Source organism: Parus major, chromosome 4 (genome assembly GCF_001522545.3).
Source record: "Parus major isolate Abel chromosome 4, Parus_major1.1, whole genome shotgun sequence".
Classification (NCBI taxonomy): domain Eukaryota; kingdom Metazoa; phylum Chordata; class Aves; order Passeriformes; family Paridae; genus Parus; species Parus major.
In genome coordinates this window covers 35,483,221-35,507,766 of record NC_031771.1, presented here as the reverse complement: position 1 = coordinate 35,507,766, position 24,546 = coordinate 35,483,221, and the positions used below count along the sequence as shown (strand labels likewise).

The 24,546-nt window shown below is 33.6% G+C and overlaps 1 long non-coding RNA gene across 1 annotated transcript in view; it reads right to left on the bottom strand.

The window, feature by feature from the left end:
* The window catches only part of LOC117244307, a 184,383-nt gene that overhangs the window by 114,986 nt on the left and 44,851 nt on the right, over positions 1 to 24,546 (bottom strand). The window contains exon 2 of the long non-coding RNA XR_004497128.1: positions 18,738 to 18,854. This is a non-coding gene — a long non-coding RNA (uncharacterized LOC117244307). The remainder of the gene's footprint in view (positions 1 to 18,737; positions 18,855 to 24,546) is intronic.

Genomic DNA, 24,546 nt, shown 5'->3' with positions numbered 1-24,546 from the left:
ACTTGATACTTTTTAGAAAGGCTTGAGAGTATGATTGCTCTGGTTATCTCCCTGGTTTTTGTTAGAGATCCCTTTTTACTCTCTGCTGAATTTCAAAAAGAATTTAAAAGAAAGAAATTGCAGAGATTAAGTTCCTTGAAACTTTACAGTTCTGTGTTTAGTCTTTTGATGTCTAGATACAATTTTACTGAGATACCTCTTTCTTCGTATTTCAATTAAAACTAAAGCCACAGTTTATTAATTTATGTATGCTTAACTGTTAATAGAAAATATTTATTAAAACTACTTAGTCAAAATATTGTAGCTATATTCTCATGTACTGATAAAACAGGGAATACAAATCCCTTCATGATGTTAAAAGAATTTTACTGAACACACAAGAATCTTATGATCCTAATCTAAAGGTGTCTCTCAGATCATCTCTCTGAACAGATCAGTCAGCAGTCACCCTTTCGTAACATTCTGCATACTCCAATGCTATTTCTGCAAGCTTTATATCCTCAAACACCCTCCACAAGGCTTATGTCAAGTAATACAAATTTTCTGCAGTGCACTATAAAGCATGATGTTGATAAACTACACTGCAATTGGATGTGGTCAATATGCTCTTGAGAATATTGAGCAGTGTGGCTCAATTTTCACCACTTCGCCTGAGGGCCAGGAGTCATCTGTGATGAAAATCTTAAGCAATGTGCTTATAGCCACAGGCCAAGTTCTGTCTGCAGCAAACTTCACCACCTTGGTCCAAAGCATGGCACCTGCTGGGAGTGTGGCAGGTCTGTTTTTGCTATGATATCAGGGAAAGAGCAAGAAAGGGAAAGAAACGGTACACCCTCAGGTCTCTGTGCCAATATGGAACCAGGATGATTCACCAGATATACTCCAACATTTCTTAACATTAATCTATGTGTAACTGCTCCCAAATCATGTCTAAATCCGTAAGATGTAAGTGATTTTGTGCTTTTCTTCAAGGAGAAGTATACTATGCCTGTATGTGAAAATGCAAACACGAAAAAAACTTTAGATATAGCCCGAGAACTAATCGCCTTAGGACTGTCACAACATGCAGAAAAGTTGATTTGTGTTGTTGAGCTACAGATAAATGACTGTCTAGAACTGCAGCAGAAATCAGCATTGTCTCCATGGAAACATACTTGCATGAATAAATGAACAGGAAAATCTGTGTTGAATGTGTTTCAAAAACTACTCACAACTCTTTTGGGAAAGTAAAAAAAAAAAAAAAAAGAGAATCATATCAGTTTACAAAAAAAATCACCTTGTGATGTGACATGATAAAATGAGATCTACAAGTCACCATGGCTGCAAAAGAACTTGTATCTTCACAATAATTCAATATTGGGTCACAACCAAAGCATTACTATTCATGTAACCTAAAACCCGTTCCTTAACTCGGTAGCAATAGTCACTGCCACCAACAAATCAGCAGTTACGCCTCCAGTAATCACTAAATCCACAATGACAAGGAACTTACAGATCCAAAAAGTCACAGGATTTATCTGACAAACTTAAAAGGTATATTTGAAATTATTTCTGACACAAAAGCTGATAGTATATGTACTCATTTGTACCTCTATTTTGAAACAAACTTAGCTGGGAATCTAAGTAAATAGGCCACCACACATTCACACATTTAGAATCAATAAAAGCAGGGCAGACAGGTCAAAAGATTTAGAAATCGTTTGACGACCATATGACAATTTTCAGAGTTCTAGAAAAATATAATGAATTTGCTACTTTCCTACTGCTGCTGTTTGACATTGCCTTGGAATGCCTGAAGGTATATACAATTCACTTAAATATTAGTAGAATTTGAACACACACAAGTAATTAACATCATAAAACATCTATTAATTTTTAAAAAGCATATTTTTTTCCTTTCTTTCTTACAGAATGTTACCTAGGATAACTTAAATTCACTACATCTTACGGGCAGAATCAATACAATACTTCAATTTCACTAGTATTTTCCAAAATAAAATGTGCAAGTTTTTCAAGCACTGTGTATAATTAAAACCAGGAATGAACTTCTGCCATTACTGCTTCTGTACTGTGCAGTTGCCACAGAGTTCACATTAACTAGAAAGAAAGGCCATTTTCAAGTGTAATCTTCTCTGTGGCAATAAGGAGATTGAGGCATCTCTCTGACCATAACATATGAAACACTGACATACAGAATGAACACACATAAAAAGTGAACCCATGGCCACTCAGGATAGGAGGAAGTAAGCATAACTGACATGGTCAAAGAGACACAAATGGTTTGGGAGACTGCCCTATGTACAGCTTACTCTATGAACTCCAAGCATCCTTTCCTTGTCACTTAGTATGCTGTCCTTTCCTTCAGATTGTGCACAAAGTATGCAGAGGCACTTCCTATCTTTTTGCTACTGCTGCATCTGTTTTTACCACTTATGACTCACATCTCACTATACCTCAGACCTTCAGTATCTCATACACACAAATAAATTGCCTCACAATAATCTAAAACATTTAACATGCATCCACATTGGCATTTTAATTTTGATTTGGAGTAGATTTTTGAAGTCTGTCTCCTTATCATACTTAATTCTTACACTTTGCTTTCCTTGACAGAAAAGTCTTGCTGCATTCAGATCTGTTAGGATGAAATTAAACTAGAAAGTGTGCTGGAGAAAAGCATTAAACACATTCCAGTTCCTACCAGGTGTTCAGCCCAAGTTGGTCTGAAAGTAAAACTGAACTGTAGGTGGTGTGAATGTCAGATTCAGATGTCTGGCCGATCTTTTTATTCAGCCATTAACTTTCTGAAACCTAAAGAAACACAACAATTTTAAGACATTTATTTCATTATGACATATTTTTGAATATGCTCTAAAATTACTAGATGGAATGGGAAGAGCATTTGATAAACCCTGCTTCCTTAAAAAATAGGCTAAAATTTCTGGGGTTACATACTTTTTGAAGGGTTATAAAAACAGATCGATTTGACCTTTTTGTTATAACTTAAAACTGATGAGCTCAGGCTACCCTTTTCTCTCCTGTTGATGGTTGCTTATGGCTGCTTTCCCACTCAGCTGTAAACTCAGGATGGTCATCAGCACCAGGTAATCAAGCACAACTCCTTATGATGCCAACTACTTCATTGTCATATGGTATTTATTAAGCATACAGGCCAGACCAACCTCCTTAGCTTGGAGGGAATTTTGACCTTGACAAATGTATGCAAGGACTGCAGCAAGATTAGAATTTTAAGCAGTCTCTGAAGCATCTAAATTCTTGATCCACTGTGATAAAGAGATAATGAAAAGCCAAAATAAAAGAACGATAAGTAACACCCGATTCATGTATTAAATTTAGATGATTTTTTATGAGAAAATTAAATTACCCAGATAGTTTTAAAATAGATTTAGGAATTAATTTTTAGCCCATCCCCTTGTCAATTCAAATGTGTTTCCTATATATTTGGGCAAATTTTTAAAAACAAGTGGGCCACAGTAAGACTTAGAACATTATAGGAGTGATTTAGAAGTCTGATATGACGAATTATACTTAGAAAATTAATACTTGTCATTGGTTATTTGAGCATAAACCCCGCAATTTGAGTACCATGAGCGAAATCATCTGAAACATGTAAAGCCAGGAAAGCATTTTAACAATGCTGAGAACAATTCAACATTAAAGACGGACACAGCTTTCCCATGTTCTTTGTGAGGAGAAATTTGTCAGTATATTCTAGAATACACAGCACTGTATAATGCAAAAGAAAGGTAAGAAGACTCAACATATATAAATGCCTGAAAGGAAGGTGCAAAGAGGACAGTCTTCTCCTCAGTGACAGGAGAAAAGAAGGGCACAAACTGTAACACAGGGGAGTCCCTCTGAACAAGAGGAAACATTTCTACACTCTGAGGGGGATCAAGGATGGACACAGGCTGCCCACAGTCTCCATCCTCAGGGATATTCAGAAGTCATCTCACCACAGCCCTGGGCAAACAGCTCTGTGGGCCTCTGCTTGAACAGGGACATTGAATCAGAAGACCTCAAAACATTCTGCCCAACCTCAACCAATTCTGAGCAAGTATCTAAAACCAAGAAAGAGGGTACCTAAAAGTAACATATTTCTATTTGGATAGAACTAGAAAAAACATAAAATTACATAAGGAGATTTGCTGATTTAATTATTTCACTCAGTCCAACTAAAAATACACTAAAACACTATTAAAATACTGTGAGTTATACCAAACTTCAGGAAATGAAGACCAAATATAAATATCCACTGATATTTAGAATAGATTTGTTCACATTATTACTTGAGGATGATAGATACCTATTTTAAAAATTTATGGCAACAGGTTATTAGCTGGCTAAGATTTGAATTACCTCATTATTATTATTTGCTGTTTATCCTTGGAGCTACAGAAATTTTCTATCTTGAAAAATTACTTTTAAAGCAAAAACCCATTAATCATTAAAAAATAAAATTTAGTTCCGCTGAAAAAAAAGAAGAAAATTCTTTACTGAATTGTAATTATTACAGGTAAAAATCTGCATAATTACACAAATTTTAGGTATTCTTTGCATGTAATCATGTATTTTTTTTTTAAATAAAATCTCTATTTTCAACAGTACAGCTTTATAATCCAGCATACATACATAATTTATAGATGCATTAATCTGTCAACTGACTCAGGACTTTCTTGTTTCACATATTTGGGGGGCATTTAACATCTCCTTGATGTTTTTGGATTACTATTTAGACATTTCATTGCACCAGATAACTCATTTTTATTTGAAATACTAAATACAAAATACCAAATCTATATTTTTATATATATATGTAATAGCTATACTATATATATATTACATATATTACATATATATATATTCTAAGTAACTAACCATTGGTTTAATATCCTGCAATGTTCAGTGTGAAGTATTGTTATTCTCCCCAAGAACAGAATACACGCATTTAGTGTATCCATAATATTTTCTGTTCCAAATGATATTTATTAAATTTTAGCAGAGTATTATGCAGACTATTACTATGAAAATTTTCCTGGCACTACAATAAAAATGCATTGTTAACTCTTCCATTTTATAGTTATTTTGGGTAACTAAAACCATTTATATATATATATATATGCACATATACTCCAAAAGTAGTATTGAGACATCTCAACTACCTTTAAACTTTCTTGAATTTAACTTATTAAAATTAATCCAGCTATTTTCTGGATATAGCTCCCTGGACTAACTAATGGTACATTAGAAACACATTCTCTGACTAATAAAGAAGGGACTGAGTTGCAGTCTGAATCTTCCAGGTAACTTCCAAAAGTAACTTTGACAAGCTGAACCATGAAATATAAAATCCTACCCTGCATCTCAGCATCAGGGAGAGTGTACATTCTTCCTGAGAATGAGCAGAAAAGCTCTCCCACTACATAGTCAGTGGGGATAGTTACTACTAAGACCTCCTAACTCTTGGTCATTCTCTAGCCAACACTGCAAGCTGCCATGTTCAGAGACACGACGAGTGCTGGTGGCAGGTGCATAATCAGAACGTGAAAACAGTCTGCAAACTTCCCTTTGCCTACAAAAGATGCACTGGAGTTTTGATGGTCAACCACAGGAATGTTACTGTGTACTCATTAAGGCTCCACATTACAAGAGTTATTATTCAAAGTACATTCCAAGTGGAGTGACATCTGTTTCCATCTTAGCCAGATGTATTACTTACTGAATAGCTGGATGATGTGGCATTAGGCTACATTAGGTTATACTTAGATATATTTTGTTTTAATAAAGTTATAAAATATATAAATAGATATGAAAATAATTTATATAAATATATAAAAATTATTTATATAAATATAAAAAATATTTAGTAAAGTACAGATTCAGTGGTATGAAATACAAAAATAGCTTGTCCCAGTAAAATACACATGAAAAACTGTTTTTATACTAAAATTTACAGTTCTAAGAAAAGCAAGAAACCTATACACAATTTCTTTAGAGACCAGATTAGAGTTCCACTCCCCTTATCAAGCAAGTGAGGTAAAGTGAAGATGCATGTAGGCCAGCCAACATATCTGAAAGATCCTTTAGTAGCTCATCTCCTAATTACTTACACCCAGTGAGCTCAACTATTGTTGTTCTTTTTAAGCAGCAGTGCCTAGACTTTAAAATAGTATTTCTCATCCTGCCTGTGGGAAACAGGCAGACATATAATTATACAAACTGCCTATGCACCTACAAATCATATGTATAATGTGATTTGCATGACTAAAATGGCATACACAGAATAAAAAGACTGGTTTTAAGGTACTAAAATTCTGCTCTTTGTCCTCTCATTTAATTAACCCCAAATAATATAGATAAAAAGTTATGAACATCTCACATTTTATTTCCCTACTCCATAAGCTTGTAAACAAGCATAACCAATGTTTACTTAAGATATCAGAAAAATACATAATAAGAAAAAAATTCTCTTTTTTTCATCTTAAAAGTTCAAAAGAATGATGTTTTTTGATTGAACATAGTATCGAAGACTGGGTCACCTCACATGAAAGTCACACAAACTCTTAGAAAAAAGGTGCTGGAGAATTTTTCTTTGATTATTCAAATATCAAACATGCACTCCAAGAAACTCGTTCAAAAATAGAGTAACAGCACTGCACCTAAACTGTCATCATTTAATATGAAGTGACAAGAAAGTGACAGATAATAAAGAACAGCCTGAAGATGGAATTTCTTGTCATTAAACCTTCATTTCCTCCTCAGGCACACTGAGAAGATCACAAGATGCCATTGTGCTGGAAGAAGTTCCCTAAAGAGAGAGTTACCTAATCTTATCCACACAAGGAGACATGTGATATATTTCAACTAGAAAATGTCATCTGAATAATCAGGTAACAGAAGCTCCCTTTAGAAGATGGACAGGGTCTAAGGAGGTCTGTTGAATTTCTCAGGGACAGTAATGCACATTATTTTGTTTTCCATTATTGGCTGTATTGAGAATCATCATGGATGGGCCACAAAATCGGACTTGCAGGTACCACTGTCATCAGAAATAAAGTATCAGTTATAGGAAGGTCTATAAATACTAACACTGTTAACTTTTCCTGCAGGTGGTAGTTAGCCATCAACATACAGATTCAAAACTATCATGACAATCCTAATTTTGAAATCAGAAATATCTGGGTTCCTTATAATAAACTAGTAGGACTGACTTTAGGACTGACTTTAACTACTTTAGGACTGACTTCTAACTACTCTTCCAGCTACAGTAGAACCAAACTAATTTGCATCATGGCTGCAATGACTCACTTCCCAAACAAATATTTTAATGCATCTTGCAAACATATGAAAATTCAAATCTTTCAATACAGGTACTTGAAATGAAAGTTTTTGAAAAGGACAAACTTCCTATTCTATACCAAGCATTTAATTTTTTTCTTTTTTCCTGCTTAATTCTTGAGGCAGTTCCAATTCTCTCCAAAGAGTAGACTTCTTGGTTTAACCCTGCCAGTTTAGAAAATATAACATATTTGTAGCCTTTTGTTGCTTCAAGGTTAGCTTTCTAGAAGTATAATGAAAAATTTTATTTTATGAAATTTTGCTAACACTTGTAATATTATTAATTTAGTACCTCATTCTCAAAGTATCTGAAATCTTATTCTTAGTAATCAATTATTTGCAGCATTTAAATGAAGATATGCAGGGATTTTTTATTTTTTTAATTTAAACTCTTCTTTCAAATAAAATTTAATTTCAGGAAGAAAACAGAAAGGAAGTATTTGAAGAGCTTAAAGAAGAAAACAAACTTGAAATTTCAGCTTATGAAAAAATAAAAATGTATATCTGGTAAATACAATTTGATTTTAGCCTTATGATCTGCAAGCAGACAAAAAACAGTAGGTCAACAACTACTATTATCACACCCTTGGTCTTGTATACCAAAATATCCTGCCTGGTGATTAATTTGTAAAACTCTGATTCCACATACACTGTGGGATTTTCAATGAATCTGAATCATTAAGATGTCAAGGAAAATAAATTATAAAATCTATATATTATTTGACTACATTTTAGAACAGGGTTCATTTATATCAAAAAGAAATCACTGTAAATAATTGAGAACCACCCTTTTTACCTGAAATTTTCTACGGGCTACAAGCACAGAAACTGGGTTTTCAGTTTGTTCTGTTAACATGCAGTACAGTTCTAAGTGGGCAAGGCTGTGTTTGACTTGTTTTGACAAAATATGAGGAAGAAAAAATGTGGAATCTTTTAACTATACCAAAGGAGTAAAAATTCATTACATGTAAATTAAAATTATATATAGTTCTTCCAATCTCCTACTTTAAAAAGTTGCATCTATGTTACCAAATTAATAATTAATGCCAACAAATGAACAGATAACACATTATTAAAAGACATACACAATTAAATCTCAATGCAAAAGAAATTTTTGAAAATACTTGAGCAAGTGGTGCTTGAATACAATTGCTAAACCATTTATTTAATCACTGCCAGTAGGATTTTAACATGTGCTTACCCCTTATAAACATCCTAATTCCATTACTTTTCAGGTTATAACATTTCGAAACCATTAAGACAAAAACTCCTTTTCCTCAGAGGTCCAACAGGACCTTGAAATACCTGTTATTTTTATTTGATTCATATATCCTGTGTAATAATATACATCATATAAAGTAAATTTCATTGCAATAGCATTTATTCCCTAATAAAATGCAAATGCTTGATCCATCTATATTAAATTCAACCATTTTTATAATCAGAAAGTACCACTTAGTTGCAAAAAAATCTAAAACTTAATGGTTATATTATTGCCTGAAAAGAACATGAAAAATGAACCATAGGAAATAGGCCTAGAGGGAATCTTAGTAATTAATTTGGTCCATTCTCCTGCCCAGACAATCATCAAGCAGAAGAAAAAGCTACATTCTGGTAGGGCATCACTAGCCAAAGAATTTTTCAGTGCAACTGCAGTGAATTTTTTATATTTAAATAAATTTGGTAACTGTTCAAAGATTCTGCATTTGTTTGACATTTTCTGTTACAATTTAAAAGACATAGCATTTGGAGGCATTTTAACAATTTAATGCTTTAGAATTCTAAAGAAGTATAGCTTCAGATAAAATCCTTCAAAACTATGGAAAATATTGAAAATTCAAAGTGCAGGGCAAAGAAAGTAGAAAAAAAATAACTAAGAAACCCCTGTCTATAAATGGTAGATTTTGGCAGGGACTTCAAGATCAGTTTTTTCAAGTGTTATACTCAAGAGAAAACAATGCAAGTGATGTAGATTGGAATCTTTAAACACACCATTGTAGAGTACCAGAACTTATAAAAATTTTATGGGTGTGCTAAGGCAAATGGAGCAAGTAGTTGTATTAGTATCTGCCTTAATGAGCTGATGTGTGATTTATGTTGTATAGCTCTGTTACTTGATTGCTGTTCAAGTCCTACTGAATTCTAAGAAAATGTTATGTAATCTGGTACACATAAAGCAATTACATTTTCAAGTGAACAGGTCCTAATGAAATTAAAATTACATTTTAATTAGATTTGTTAAAAAATGCAGGAAAATAAAAAAACAAAATCAAAATAAATACAAGAAAAACATTATTCTACCAGTAATCTCATTATTAGCTTGAGATATTAATTTTCTATTTGTGTCTTCTTTTCTCTCTCAATTAAAAACATAAATGAAATGGTGTCTACATGCAAATGTCTTCATATCCACACTATCATATCTTAGTGTGCATATACATATATGTGTGTGCATGTGTTCATCCCTACTGAGGTCACCAGAAAGTCATGTGAATATGATAATTATCCTTCTAGAGAGACATACAGGACTATGCCAAGCGATTGCTTAGGTCCTTTATCAAAAACCTTAGCATTAACATAAGATGACAACTTTCATCCTGCTGCTATAAATTGAAAAAATTGCTTGAAAAGATGGAAAGTGTCAGAGTTATCAAAGTAGCTTATAAAAACCAGTTATGATCCAAAACAAAATCAAAAATATTCATGGTTTCCACATCTCTACGTGTTTGTGGGACTGAAGCTAAGTTTAATGAAGATGACAGGCATTTAAGTAGAAAAAAGAAACCAAGATGTTTTTAATTTAATGTGAGATTTTGAATAATTAACTTTCAATTTTTTTTTTTTATTTTATCTCCCAGAAATCAAAATAAATACAGATGCTTGTGTGGTTGAATTATTCTTGGGGTTATTTTTTATGATAACAGTAATGCAACTCCCTATCTCAGTATTTTATTGCATGATTGTGTTATTTTCTACTCACAAAACAAATCTCAACATAGAAAAGTTAATTTTAAATCTATATAGACTCACAAACATGCCTATATATAGTATGAAATTTATCTTTATGTTAGTGTTTTTTGTAGAGCAAGGAAAATGCCTTATCCAGTTTAACCTCTATAAAATTCCATTGTCTTAACAACTTTTCTATGTTTGCTTATTCTATAAACTTCAAGTTATTCCTTATTATGGCCTTGTGTCTTTTACTCAATATATGTTTCCAACTCAGCCAAAAAATAAGTTTGCTCTTAAGATAAGTTATGAAAATGTTAGTCCTTTTAGCTGCTTTTCCCTCCTGTCGTGGTTGAACCCCAGCCAGCAAACAAGTACCACACAGCCACTCACCCCCCAGCAACGGGAGTGCCGAGGGAGTCGGAGGGTAAAAGCCAGAAAACCTGGGCTGACATAAAGACAGCTTAGTAGAAAAAGCAGGAAAAGGTGCTCTTGATTAAATACAGAATCAAATCCTCTCAGAATAAGAGGGAAGCCTGTTTTCTTCAGTCAAATACTATAGAAATAAATCTACTGAAAAAGAAATGGCTATCAACAAGCTCAGGTAAAATACCCACTCCAGACTCTTGTAAATCTAAAACCGTTTTTCCTTAGAGTTATGCAATCTCTTTCATGTTGTAACAAGTAGAAAAACACTAATTTATTCCTTACAGAAATTAAAATATCATATTTTTTATTTTAATCTAAAATATCATTTCTGTCTTTCTTGTCTGTCTCTCAAATTAATTTCAAAAAAATAAACCATTATGTATTTATTACACATAGCTTGGTCCAGTGCAGCTGTATGATATGAGGGGGAAAATGCAACATATTATGGGCTACTGTACAAGCAATTCCATTGCAATGGAGGAGGAATAAAGGAAATCTATTGCAGGTTTATCACTCAAATATAATGATAAAATGTAATTCTGAAGTGAAAAACTTGATTAAAACCAGAAAATAATGATAGGTAATAAAACTCAGTTATTAACGATGTGTACATACAAAACTTTGAAAATGGATGTGGATGGAGATACCTATAAAAGGATGCAAAATATATACATATATATGTTTTATTATATTTGAAGGCATTTTTCGAGAACTAATATTTACGTTTGCTTTGCTACTACCAAATGATGCATCTCATCTGGATTTACTAGACATTAAATACATACTTGCTAGTACAGCATTCCTATGCCAGTGTTTTCTCATCTTTTCATTTCCTAATTTCCATTCTTTTCAGGTGAAAATCGCTTCAGTAAAACAGATAATTGCTTCTGCTTTGCAATGTCAAACATTTTGCCTCAGGTTATGGCACTGTCTAAAATTAAGATGGGAAAGAAAGTTCTCATTATCTTTCTCCGTTTCAAGCAACCTTTCATCTCATCCTCTTTGCTGGTGTCCAAAGTCACACTCTCCCTATTGTTTATTCTTTTCTACTGTTTTCTTGCATTTAGCTACAATTTTAGTTCTTCTCTTCCCCACAATTCCTCACCTTCAGTCTCAGTTATAAATGTCAACATTTTACAATGGCTAAATAGCAAACCTAGAATATGTGCAATCCACTTGCTCAGTCCACTGCATTTTCAGTACCAGTCATAAATCTTTATGTCTTCCTACTTAATTTTTATGCTAAAAATTCTTCTACATCTCGAAACAAAAACAAAAGACTCCTTTGAGACTGCTTATATATACACTCTATTTTTGAAACCTTGAAAAGTCTTAAGATAAAACTGTCACTCATTTCCATATGCCTATTTTACACAGTCTTGCCTTAACTGTCATCTCTTGGCAATGAAGTTCTAAAACTGCGTCCTCACTGTTAAAAAGACAAAGTACAAACTGACAAATATGAGGCAATGATAACATACAGTGGGCTCCTACTGCTGGGCTATCAAATATTAAAAGAATCAGTGAAGCAACCAATCATTATGAGTCTCCTTCCATTATTACCACGAAATCATGTTTTTATTTTTGGAAGGACTGAAGAACACTTTTCAGTTTTCTATTCAAGGAAAACAGCATGGTGCTGATAACACCAAGGTTGTGGTTTCATCCCTGTATGGGCCATTCACCAAAAGTTGGTCTAGATGATCTTTGTGGGTCCCTCCCAACTCAGAATATTCTGTGGTTCCAATGTGTAAATTTTAGGCCTCCCTTCAGCTGGATAGCATTGCAGGACTGGGACCTTTTGCTGAATATGTATTTGAGGTTTTTTCAGTCTAACCCAAAAAATACATTTTAAACCCCCAACAAAGATATTATGTGTGTGCTTATCCATATGTAGACTTCTATTTTCCATATTTGTGGAATTTATCAATATTTAATAGAAACAAATAAACAAAAATTTTCTGATGTAACAGGTTGCCTAAATATATACTTTCCTTTTCCCAAATGAGAACTAACACTTTATATTTTGACATCACTTGTGAAGAATGACTTTTTGGTCCAGTCAGAATGCTCTCTTATAAGTGAAATTCCAAACATTTTTTGTAAAAGCTGGAGAGACCAAACCTCAAGTAATGGGCTCATAAGACTTTTTTGACCTTTGTTTCACAAATCTACAAGCATCTTATTCACAGAAATTCAGTTAACCCAAAATATTATTTGTTTTAAAATGCTGCCACTAGAATTACTCACAAATTTAATTGGTTGATTACCTGAAATAGGTATTAATGAAATACTATATCATGGGTTTATATTTTAATTTTGTACTCCCCTGGCACACTTACACAGCAGAATTCCACTCATACAACTGTCATTCAATATCATTTAAACATATTATTCAGTTCTAAAAAAGAAATAGCTGAAATAATTGGACAAGCATCATAGCACTTATTACATTCTGCAAAGGGATTTATTTGAGTAAAAGAGAAACAACATTCAAGAGATTTCAATCCTTCTGCAATTAGTAAAGTCATGAATTTAGATAAATATAACTGACAAAAGCATTAGATTTAAAATTACAATTCTATTTGTAGATTACCACTCAGATTTAACTGATATATAAAGAAATAATGCTAGTGATATCTAATGTTAAGCTTAGTCAAAAATCATTCAAGTGCTCTAGTGGAAGTACTAGAAGCAAATTGAAGTAGAAGTAGAGAAGTAGAAGTAGTAGAGAAGCAAATTGATTTTAAAATGCAGTGACAGAGCAATAAAACTCTCAACATAACATATACACGTATTTTCAAATTAGTTTTCAGTGGCATGGATTTTCCTTGGTGATTTGACATAATATTTAATGAAAAATGCATCATTCTTCAGCAGTTTACATAGATGCCATTGTACTAAATTTATTATTTGTTTTAGTCTAAACAGAAATAACGAGACCATGAAAAAGTTATGTTTCAGCATGCTTTCTTCTTAGTTTAAAAAGTTTGGTGAGACATTTCAAAGCAATTTTTTCAAACTACTGGAAGCAATTACATTATACAGTACATTATTAACCTGTAGTTGCTTTATTAAAAGTAAAAATGTATTAAAAATTAATTTATATATTGCATGTTTAGTCTATATTTACAAGACTCCATACATTGTGTATACTTTGCATATATTTAGGCATTATATTTATATAAAGTCTATAATAATATATGCATATTAAGTGTATTCTTAAAACTAGTGAATAACTTGTAAGCCTTGACTAATCAAATAAGTGCAGTTATCAGAAACACCATAAAAGACTCCCTTCTAGTGATTTACACCTGTCATATAGAAACATACTGGATCACATAGAACTGATTTCAGAGGAACAGACAGAATTTAATCTCAGATGCAGTAATCTCTGATGTCAGTTATTTTGCTTGGCAACATGGAAGCACTAAAGGGTTGAAGAAAAAAAGACTGGTTTGGTTCTTATATTTTCAGGTATAAAATGTTCAATAAAATGTTCAATATAGATATAATTTTAGGAGATTTCTATAGAACACATGCTTCTGTCTTTTCGTTTGGTTTTTTTTTTTTTTAAGGTATAGCACATGGCCCAATTTTGTTATCTGTCATGTAAAGGTACATGTTAGATGTTTTCACTTTTTTTAAAATGTTTCAGAGATTGGCTCAACGAGATAGTCAAGACAGTTTTGAAAATGCTTGTGGCATCTGACATAAGAGGGATTATTACACAGCTGAGAACAGAAGACGTGAAGAAAAGGGAGCAAATCTTAAACCAGGAAATGCATAGGAAACTCTCCTTTGTAGTATAAATGTTTGCAACTTTACTGTGTTGCAAAGTGAAGGAGATAAAATTCAGAAGTAGTTTTAAGCTCTTCATCATTTAATGAACATTAATAGGTTAATAGGTTCATAATATATTTCCTAGACTTATGAACTCCTCCTTACTTCCAAATTCTATATGGCTATATGGGAAGTCTGTTGCAGTCATGGATCATTGCTTAAATTCTCTCATAAAATATATTTACTTTCTTTTCCCCACTGAGATGATACTCACATTCCACATTCTTGAAACTGAGCTATTCTACATGAACATACATCAATACCTATCTACATGAGGAAAATAATCTAGATTTAATCAGTGACACTGAGAACAAAGAACAAAGTACAAGGGAATAAACTTTAGCTATTCCTTTAAGAGCTCAGGAAAGAGAGGGAGATTATTCCCTAATTCAAGGCAAAGCAATAAAGAAACAAATTAGCAAGCACAGTAGCCTGGGAACAATAAATATGTCCACTAAGTTAGACATAGTGCATATGTGGCTGATAATTTAACACCATGAAAGGGGATTACAAATCTGCAATGCTGCAGTGAAACACTAAACTCCAAAAAGATTTAGTGCAAGCAACACAAGGTAGCATTAAACAGTTGACAAAAGACAACACAGAAAAAAGCACACACAGTGTCAGAGATTTCATAATACTAAAAGACGTAAGGCCATCTGAACATGTAGACATTGCATCACTCTTAGTGTTGGCTTAATCTCTACCCTTTCAAGCAGCAGCTTGGCTGGCAGCTAGAAAAAAAAATTCATTAAGGACAGGCTATCTCAAAAAATAAAAAGCTTTAAAGTAAGCTTTGACAATTTGAAAAATCAATTCATGTGCCTAGATTCATACTTTAAAGAAATATAAATCCCTAACCTAATCTATTACAAAGTAGGATTAGAAATAAATCAAATGGTTTTGATAGTTTCCTGAACTACTTTAATGCTGATCTCCGTTGAAGAGTTGTATTATTGTGAATCTCACACAGATTAATATTTTATACTTCTAGGAGTAGCATTTCAGACAATGACTTAGACAAATAGCCTGGAAATGAAACCATAAGATGTCCTAAAAGTATTTGCTATTGCTAACCAGGTTTCATTAACTACTTCTGGTCTTTTTCCATAGAAATGACAAATCTGAAAGACCAGAGTTTTCTATTTTTTCATGGGAGAAGAAAAAGAAAGGAAACAACAATTAAAACTAATTTGATAAAGTCAGCAAACACACACAGTAGTGACACTTATCACACCATGATTCAACAAATATTTACCAAATAGAATTTCAAAATAAGTGTGTTGATGACCGGGCACATACATAGATTTTTCCATCAGGTTATAATACTGAGTGAATTTTAAGTGTTTCAAATTACAATTTTATAAATCTCAAAATGTTCTCTTACCTATCTAGGCTTTTTCAATAAAAACCAAACAAAAACCCAGTCTTCCAGACTCTAACATATTGGCAATAAAGCTTTGCAAGAACAAAGTTATTTAAATGGCATTATCTGCTATTTGTCTTATTCTATATTGCCATTTTTTCCCCACTGAGTGCTAATAAGTGCTTGCTGTTGAAGAGGTTTACATTTAACATCTGTCAGTTGTATCCAGAAGTAGCACCTACAGGGAACTGTCAAATAGATAGCTATTCTCCTCTGTAGCACCAGCAAATCTGTCTCACATCATTTACATACAGATAGTTATAGGCATTCATCATTTCATTATGCTGACTGCCTCACTATTCTAATGTATAATGTCTCTTTAATGAGCCTCAAAAAATACAATATTCCTTGATTTATGACTGCTTAACTGAAAAATTATACAGATTGACAAAAGCTCATCATAAAGCTTTTTTTGTGTTCCCACTACCTTGCACTTTAAATTTAACAATTACTCTCAAGTTAATCTCGTGATTTGCTTCTTAGACAAAAGAAATTACCAAATTTTACCACACTAGGCTTCACAGTCATTGCTGTTTTAATAAATATACTTTCACTTTCATGAGAAAATAGTATAGAATTCAACAAATTAAAATTGATCAGTTTTTGTCCAAGAAATAAATGTATTGAGCAATCTGTTTCAATATTATTATATGCCAATTACTATATACTTCCTAAATTATCATGTGGAATATGGCTGTACTAGTCATGCAAGAGTGACTCATAAATGAGCCAATTTACATGTTCCAGTAAATTGAACTATGGTTTATTGTATGAACTTCAATTATTTTACACACAAGTGCTTAGCACTGAAAAACATCTCTGCCATTAAAAGCACTCTGAAGTAATACAAACATACCTAAAACACCAAACAGAAAGCTGAGAACAAGAGGCAAACACTTTGTTCATTTGACTGCACCCAGGCATTTCAGTTCCCCCAACTGCATCTCCCCATATTTACAAATATATCAGCATACCTCTGGTTTTGAATACTCAAGCTGAAAAGGTTTACAAATTGCTCGTGGTAGCCATTACAAGCAAGAATTTTCACAAAGTATGAGAAAGTATGAGAAACCTTGTTTCTGACAAATCTACAACTTACAGCTGAATGTTTTCAGCATGTGAGAAAGTGGTGAGCTCTGACTGAAGTTTCTCCCGTGACAGAGAACTGCAATTTTTTACTCCCTCATCTATTACAATTGAAGCTTACCCTATAGACAGTCAGTCTGCAACTCCCTCCCCTCTGGTCAGCCTTTCTAGTCCATATAAATTTTAGGAACCATAGTGAGACCCTCCCCTCTTTTCAAATGCCACTCCTTACAGAGGATTCAAATGTAATGAGTGCAGATAAACAAATGAGCATTAATGTAACCTTACACTACCCTGTCTCAAAGCATTACTTCCTATTTCCAAATCACAAAACCAGGTTACAAAGGCTATCCATTCAATGTAGTAGAGATGTACAGAGATTTAAGCAACAGATGGTAAGCTACATTCCCTAGATCCCTGCAAAAAAGTCAACTTTAAGTGAAAAATCAAACAAAACAACAATACGATAGTACTGAATATTCAAGAGCTTTTTCAGTAGATTCAAATATGTTGTTATGACAGAATATAAAGTGCTCAAATGACACTGATATGTTTGACAATGACAAGTTAAATGCTCAATAGAGTAATAATTTTTATTTCATCATTTTGGACCCATATTTTAGTTCCTTTGCACTGAATATTCCAGTCAACATCAACATCTGAATTTCAAAGAGTCAAACTTCTAAGGAAGTTTGGTGTATCATAAGAACAGAGGTATTTCATGCCCTAATCAGCACCATGTATTTTTGTCATCTAGAAGAATTCACATATCTACACATGTCAACAATATAAAATGGCAGCCTATAAAATCAGCCAATGCAAATTTTTTTAGAATTTTTCTTTACATTAATATATCACAATAATTCCAAAAAGTTGTTATTTTGCATGCAGAACTTATAACTCTGAATCCAGAAAACTAGTATGGCAATCCAAATACCTGTTGCTAACAGAAGGCCCTAATTTATAAACCTGAATACTTTATGAATCAAAAATTCCTCAATATACCCATTCCTTCCCATAACAATAAAGAGATTTGTATCTCAGCTTGTAGTAGTGATGAAATCCAATTTCAGACATATTCAGTATTTTCTAATCACAACATACCCTTAGACTGTCACTCTGACCATCTCAGAACTGTATTTCTGTGTCCCTTGACAGTAACTATGAGGCACAGAGAAGGGCAGCCATGGGCAATATTTGTGTTGTTACTGTTCATACTGAATCTCTAGCTGGAAAAGACCATGACTACTTGTTATCTTAGTGACACAGAGAGAAGTTGATAAGAACAAATACAGATACCTCTATAATCCCTTCATGTTACAATCCTACTTCTTTGTAAGGCTTTTCTTGCCTTACAAATTCATTATTTCATCTCCTATAGTATACAGAGTTACCATTTCCAAAAGCTGGCTAACAATGCCTGTGGACTCATGATTTTCCTTCCTCAATCTGAATTTCAGAAAAGGCAGTGGAGGAACATCTGAACAAGCTTTAAGCCTTCACACTGTTCTTTGTTATGTGAGCATATAAATATTTGTAATTGTTTCTCTGGTAGAATACTAAATTAGTCATTTTCCTTGTAGCATACTGAATTACACAGAAAGCCAGCAAAATTTTATGTTTCCCACTGATTGGTCCTACTTACAGGAAGGTGGTGTTGCAAATCAATTCGATACTTCAATCAGTGTAGTCTGCACATCAAAAGAAAATCCAGAATACGTTCTGTTCCTGTGATCAATTTGCTATCTTTCTGTAGCTACACCTAGGAAATAACCAGTACAGAGTCAGTACAACTAAATATAGAAAATAACATAAACCAAATGATTAGAAATGAAAAAATGAGAATATGCTGAACAATAATTTATGGCAAAGTCCATACAATTAGTCATCAATATGGAATTGTAACAGACAAAAGTTTAAATTTTGTCTTCATTTAATTCTGTAGTACCCAAGTAATTCTAGAGTTCTTCAATCTCAAGACTGCCAAGTAGAATCAAGCAGATGTTATCATTACACCTAAACAGCCATCTGGTAGCCTGAGAGGAGAAACATAATCACCATAGTGGGAACTGGTCCAGCCGTCCAAAACAGCACAAACTGCACTTCCATTCAGCATGTATAACTGGAGTATATAGAATATATGAAGTAAACAGCCATACTTATTTAACAGTTGAGTTAATTCATAATTTCTGTCTTTCAGTAGAAACAGAAGAAGCAGCTTCTCTTTCTTCTGATTCTTATTTACATACTTGGCAGAATTCTACACAAAGTAGAAAAGGCTGGAATAAGGCCTGTTGATGGCCTGTTTTGGTATTTCTTAAAGGGGGTAGGGTTCAGATGTGTCACCACATCCAAACCAGTACTGACAAGGGCTGGTACTCCTCCCTTTAAGCAGCTGAAGTCAAAGCTGAACCACCCTCCAAATAAAAAAAAAAATCTACCCCAAGAGATAACCATTCTTACTTTATCTTTTACATCTAGGCTTTCCTGCAAATTAATTCCTCTTACTTCTTGACATATCTAAATCAGTTTATGCTGGTCTCCTTTCTCAACAATTTTATATATTGCTACCCTCCTTTTTCCAATTGTGTAGGTTGAATAAACTTGGTTCAGTCTTCTTTTGATGCCTTTAATATTTAATTTAATGAATGATCTATAACCAGGTACATTTTGTATGTCCTTTTAGAAACTCAGACAGCTGGATCCTTACACATTATGCTCCTAAAGATCTGTAGAGATCAAGTGGATCTTGTTTCAGCAGTTTCTATCCCTTGTGGCTGTGCCACAGACTATCAACTCAGTAAACACAAATGTTTGTCATGCCTCAAATTCATAAAGGGTGATAGAGGCATGAAATGTTTTCAGATTTGTCAAAAGGTGTCTGGCAAGCATTTTAGCACATCCTGAGCTCTGCTACTGCTGAAAGGAAGGAAAACATTTGTGTAAGAAAGCAAAAAATCTGGAACTGGCCACACATGTAATAACATGGCATGGTAAATATGCTGTCCCGATATTCTTCCCTGAAGCATTAGAGGGAATTCCCAATCTTGTATTTGTGCTGTTAATTATTCCTACTTAGTGCTTCTGCTCATTCTCACTAAATTGAATGTCTATTATTTTCTAGTATTTCCACAATTTATTAGGATTATTTTAAGCCTGAGACAGCAGCATCTACTTTATTTCCAAATACACCAACAATGCCATAGAATAATATTACACCCAGTATAGAATTTTACAGAACTACACTCCTCCCCTCTCCTCCCACCCCAGTTACTGTGGAAGAGTGACTGCAAATAAATGTTACATCTTTTTAACCCAAAAAAACTTGAATAATACTTTTGGTCTAATCTTATCTAGATCACATTTCCCTAGCTTGCTTAAAAGAATGCCATGTGTAATTATCAAAACTGCAGTTTACAAAATTAAAGTCATATCTCCTAACCCTTAAGGCTTGCTGCAGTTTTTGAAGAGACAAAATAGGACTGACTTATTCCCTAGAAATCTGTGATGTTCAATCTCAGTACCTCTTGCAGATGGGTAGAAAGAACAGTTTGATAATTTCAGGTCCCTCAGGGAAATTCAGGTAAGATAATTATGTGCAATTCTTTTTCTTCAGGATATTTCTTCAGGTCTTACTGTCAGCCCTTTTCTGAGCTACTGAAATTTCACCATCCTTAAGTTCTCAAATATGATGTTACTATAGATCATGTAAAGATTTGTTTATTCCTTCATGCATATCTTATGGTTTTATAAATAAAATAATCTTAAGACCGAAAGAAAAGATAGTTCTTTGTTTCTAGTTGAACTTTACCTTGTAGTTAGATAATTTGCATTTAGCTTTATAAGATAAGTTCATAATTTTTTGTGTAATTACTTTTTTATATTTACTAAAATCATTGGATTCTAACATTACCCATCTGAGATTCCAGTACTGACCCCTGAATCTTCCACTGCTTTCTGTACAGAATCTACTAGGTTGGAAAAGACACTTCTTACCTCACACCAAGAGACTTACAGAATGTGGGGCAGTTAATTAACTGTTTATGTTTAATTTTTAAGGTTGTACATAATTGTATGTAGATTTGTCCCACCAGCTCCTTTGATCTCTCAGTGAAGACTTCCTTTAAAAGCTTCTTTAGCTGTTTAGCTTGCACTAATTTTCATGCAGAGAAATGGGAATTTTCAAAATTTCTGATTATGTTTAAAAATGAAAATGCAGTCTGTTATGTTTTCAAGTAGAACTGATTTTCAAAATGGATGTTTCTGTTTTGGGACATCTATATTAGATTGCTGGGTGAAACTCTTTAAATAGAAAAGTATACACATTAGATTACAGAAAGTATTTTAACTATAGGAAAAAAACCACAGAAGACAAAACCAGATAAATCTAAGACCATTCAAAACAAGTGTCTCATTTGCTCAGGTTCACTTGTGCTAGCTCACAGGAAAGATAATACAGGGAGGTCTCAGTTAACCACATGTGTACACGTGTGCATGAAGACCTACATGACATAGCCTATTCCTCAGTTCATTTTCCTAACAAGCTGAACTTAATAGCAAGTTGTCAGGTGCTCCTTTACACTGTCACAGAAACTGGTGGAGGATGTTGTTCCTCTTGAATAAATTAATGAGCTACATGTTCGCTGCAGCAGAAGATTTTATATGCCTTTGTTGCCCATATTTTTCAGCTTCTCTGCTACTCCAGTTCAGTTGTGCTCTTCTTCTCAGCATTTTGTCCTATCCGATCTACAAGCTAAATCTGCTTTCTTTAATATTAGGATAGAAATTAGGGACTACAACTTTCCACAAGCATAGTGGGGATTGTATACTTTTAGAGGATTATCAACAAAAAATATAGTCCGTTGTCTAAAAAAAGTTTAAAAACAGGACAACAGAAACAAATGTGCTGCTTAGGCAAAGCCTTGGGATAGTTGTCCCTCTGGCATATGAACACAATGAGAAATATCAGCTAGCCCTGGCAAGAAGACTATGCTAACATCTGTATCTCATTTTAAGTACTAGATTAATTTTTTTCATAAGACTTTCTCTGGCTTCTCTGCTCTGTAATATCCCACCCTTAACATATAAAATGACCCTAAGAAAAGCAGTTCAGACCTGTAATTCTACTACTTCCATGATAATAGCATCCCAGATAACGAATATCTATCAAATGTGTCAGAACATTATCTGTTCATTCCAGTCTCCTTTTTTGCCTTATTTTTCTTATCTTCCAGCAGCACATGCCTTGGCTTCTACTCAACATCACTCAGAAAGCTCATAGATAAATAAATCAAATGAATAAATAAAACCTAAAAATATAAAATAAAAAAAAAAATACCAACACCAAACACACCCTCACACACTCTTTTTTCAAGTCTGGAGTTTTTTTTAACTCTGTTATTTCCTTTTCCATGACAAAATACAACCTGCCTAGAAAACTTTGCAATCTTCTAAAAGCCTCGCAGTGAGAAAGGGAGGTGCAGTGAGGTAGGGCAGTATGGGACAGGGCAGGGCAGCACAGGACAAGGTGTATTGGCTCAGGCTTTGCCAGGAGTAGCTGTGAACCCTCGGTGGGCACAGGAGGGTGATGCTGCAGGGAGCAGTGGCTGGGAGCGGCTGTGCACCAGGGGCTGGCAGGCAGCACCAAGAGAGGAGACTGCCACTGCCCCGTGGGACAGCAGATCTAGAGAGAAGCCATGTGCACATTCCGTGCCTTTTTTCCACTGGTAAAAAAGTTTTTCCACTTTCTCCTCAAGCCTCCAGGGTCCCTAAGCATGAAGAGATTCTCTAGATATGAAGCAGAACCTGCAGGAGATGGAAGAGGAGTGGATCACTTACTTAACCCACTTAGACTTATATAAGTTCATGGCCCTGGTGTACAGCATCCCCAGAGGTGTTCACAGAGCTGGCAAAGTGTCTCTGTGACTGCCCGTCCTTTTTGAAATATTTCTGATGACCTAAAGGCAGTTGCTGTCATGTTGCTCTTTACAACAAGCAAAGAGCAAGATCCAAGGAACTACAGGCTGGTCAGCCTTAATTCTGCCCCCAGAAAAGTTGTGGACCAAGGTAGTTGTAGAAGCCATTTCTTCTTGCCTGAGCAGATCGTGCCTGACCAGCCTCACTGCCCTATAAACTATGGTTATTAACTATTTAAAACGGATAATTAGATTAGATTAATTCCTTTGCAAATAGGTATTGCTATCTGAAATGGCCACACACAGATTATTGATCAAATTATACAAAAAGCAGATGTCAAATCTGAAAAACTGTGTTATTTAAAATTTAACAATAGGCACTATTTATTTTAGCAAAATGCTAAAAAAATTAAATTTGCTTAGGTTTCTTAGAAATACTGACTTTGATGGTTTCTAACTTTTTTTTTAAATTGTTTTCCATGTAGATAATTAAGGAAACCTTCAGATACATTTTATTTGGTTACAGATGTGTCATTTTCAGAGTAACAATTTTTAGTTTTATAAAGTCATATTTATTGTTGCTATCATTTTTTGCCTTTTAAAATATGAAATATTTGATTTTCTAACAGCTTATTTTACAGTGTATGTTATGAACACATGGCATCTCTAGAAAAATTATGTCCAATGACTATGGTAAAAATATTCCAATAAGATCTATGAGAAAATGCTGTGAAGAAGCATGAACTGGGAAAAAAAAAATTGTCATCTTAAGGTGAAAAGTAAATTAACCTTAATTGCTTGAAAATACCAAATATTTTACTTATGAAAAATCTAATCACACGTCTTTGCTGCTGCACAGCTAAACATCACTTTGAGTTCTTCATGTTATATGTGGTCTCTGGAAGCCCACATACCTCACACATGGATACTATAAAAATATACTGAAAACAATATGTATGGTGTAAGAGATCTGTATATGTATGTTGAGATGAAGCCATAAAGAGTTCATGACCTTAGAGCTCTTTTCCAACCTTAATGATTCTGCAATTTTATGATGCAGTTAACGCTGTCTAGGAAGAGAGTTAAAGCAATAGCAATTTAATCAATATCCTATTATAAGTGTGATATGAGAACTTGTGAAAATGGCTTGCTCCAGAAAAATATGAGCAATCCTTACTGGTAGATTCTTAGAGCTTATTAAAACTAAATATTTTTCTCTAAATTAAACCTTTTGTGAAAAAGAGGAGGAAAGTTTCTAGCCATTTCTTTTCCTTGTAGATTTTTAGTAAAATCCAGATATGACTGAATGAATCCAGAATACTCCATCTACCATGGACACCATAGTTCAAGTACAGTGCTCTGAGATGGCTTTTAGCTACTGAATCTAAAAGCTGTATTAAAATGAAACAGTTTTATTTTTTCAAAGTTAAGTTCTTGATTATTACAAGTTGCAAAGAAGAATATGGTGAAAAGTAACTTAAAATATGCTTGAAACTAACAGCACCTTCCAATTATGAAGTAAGACTTTGTTTTAATCTA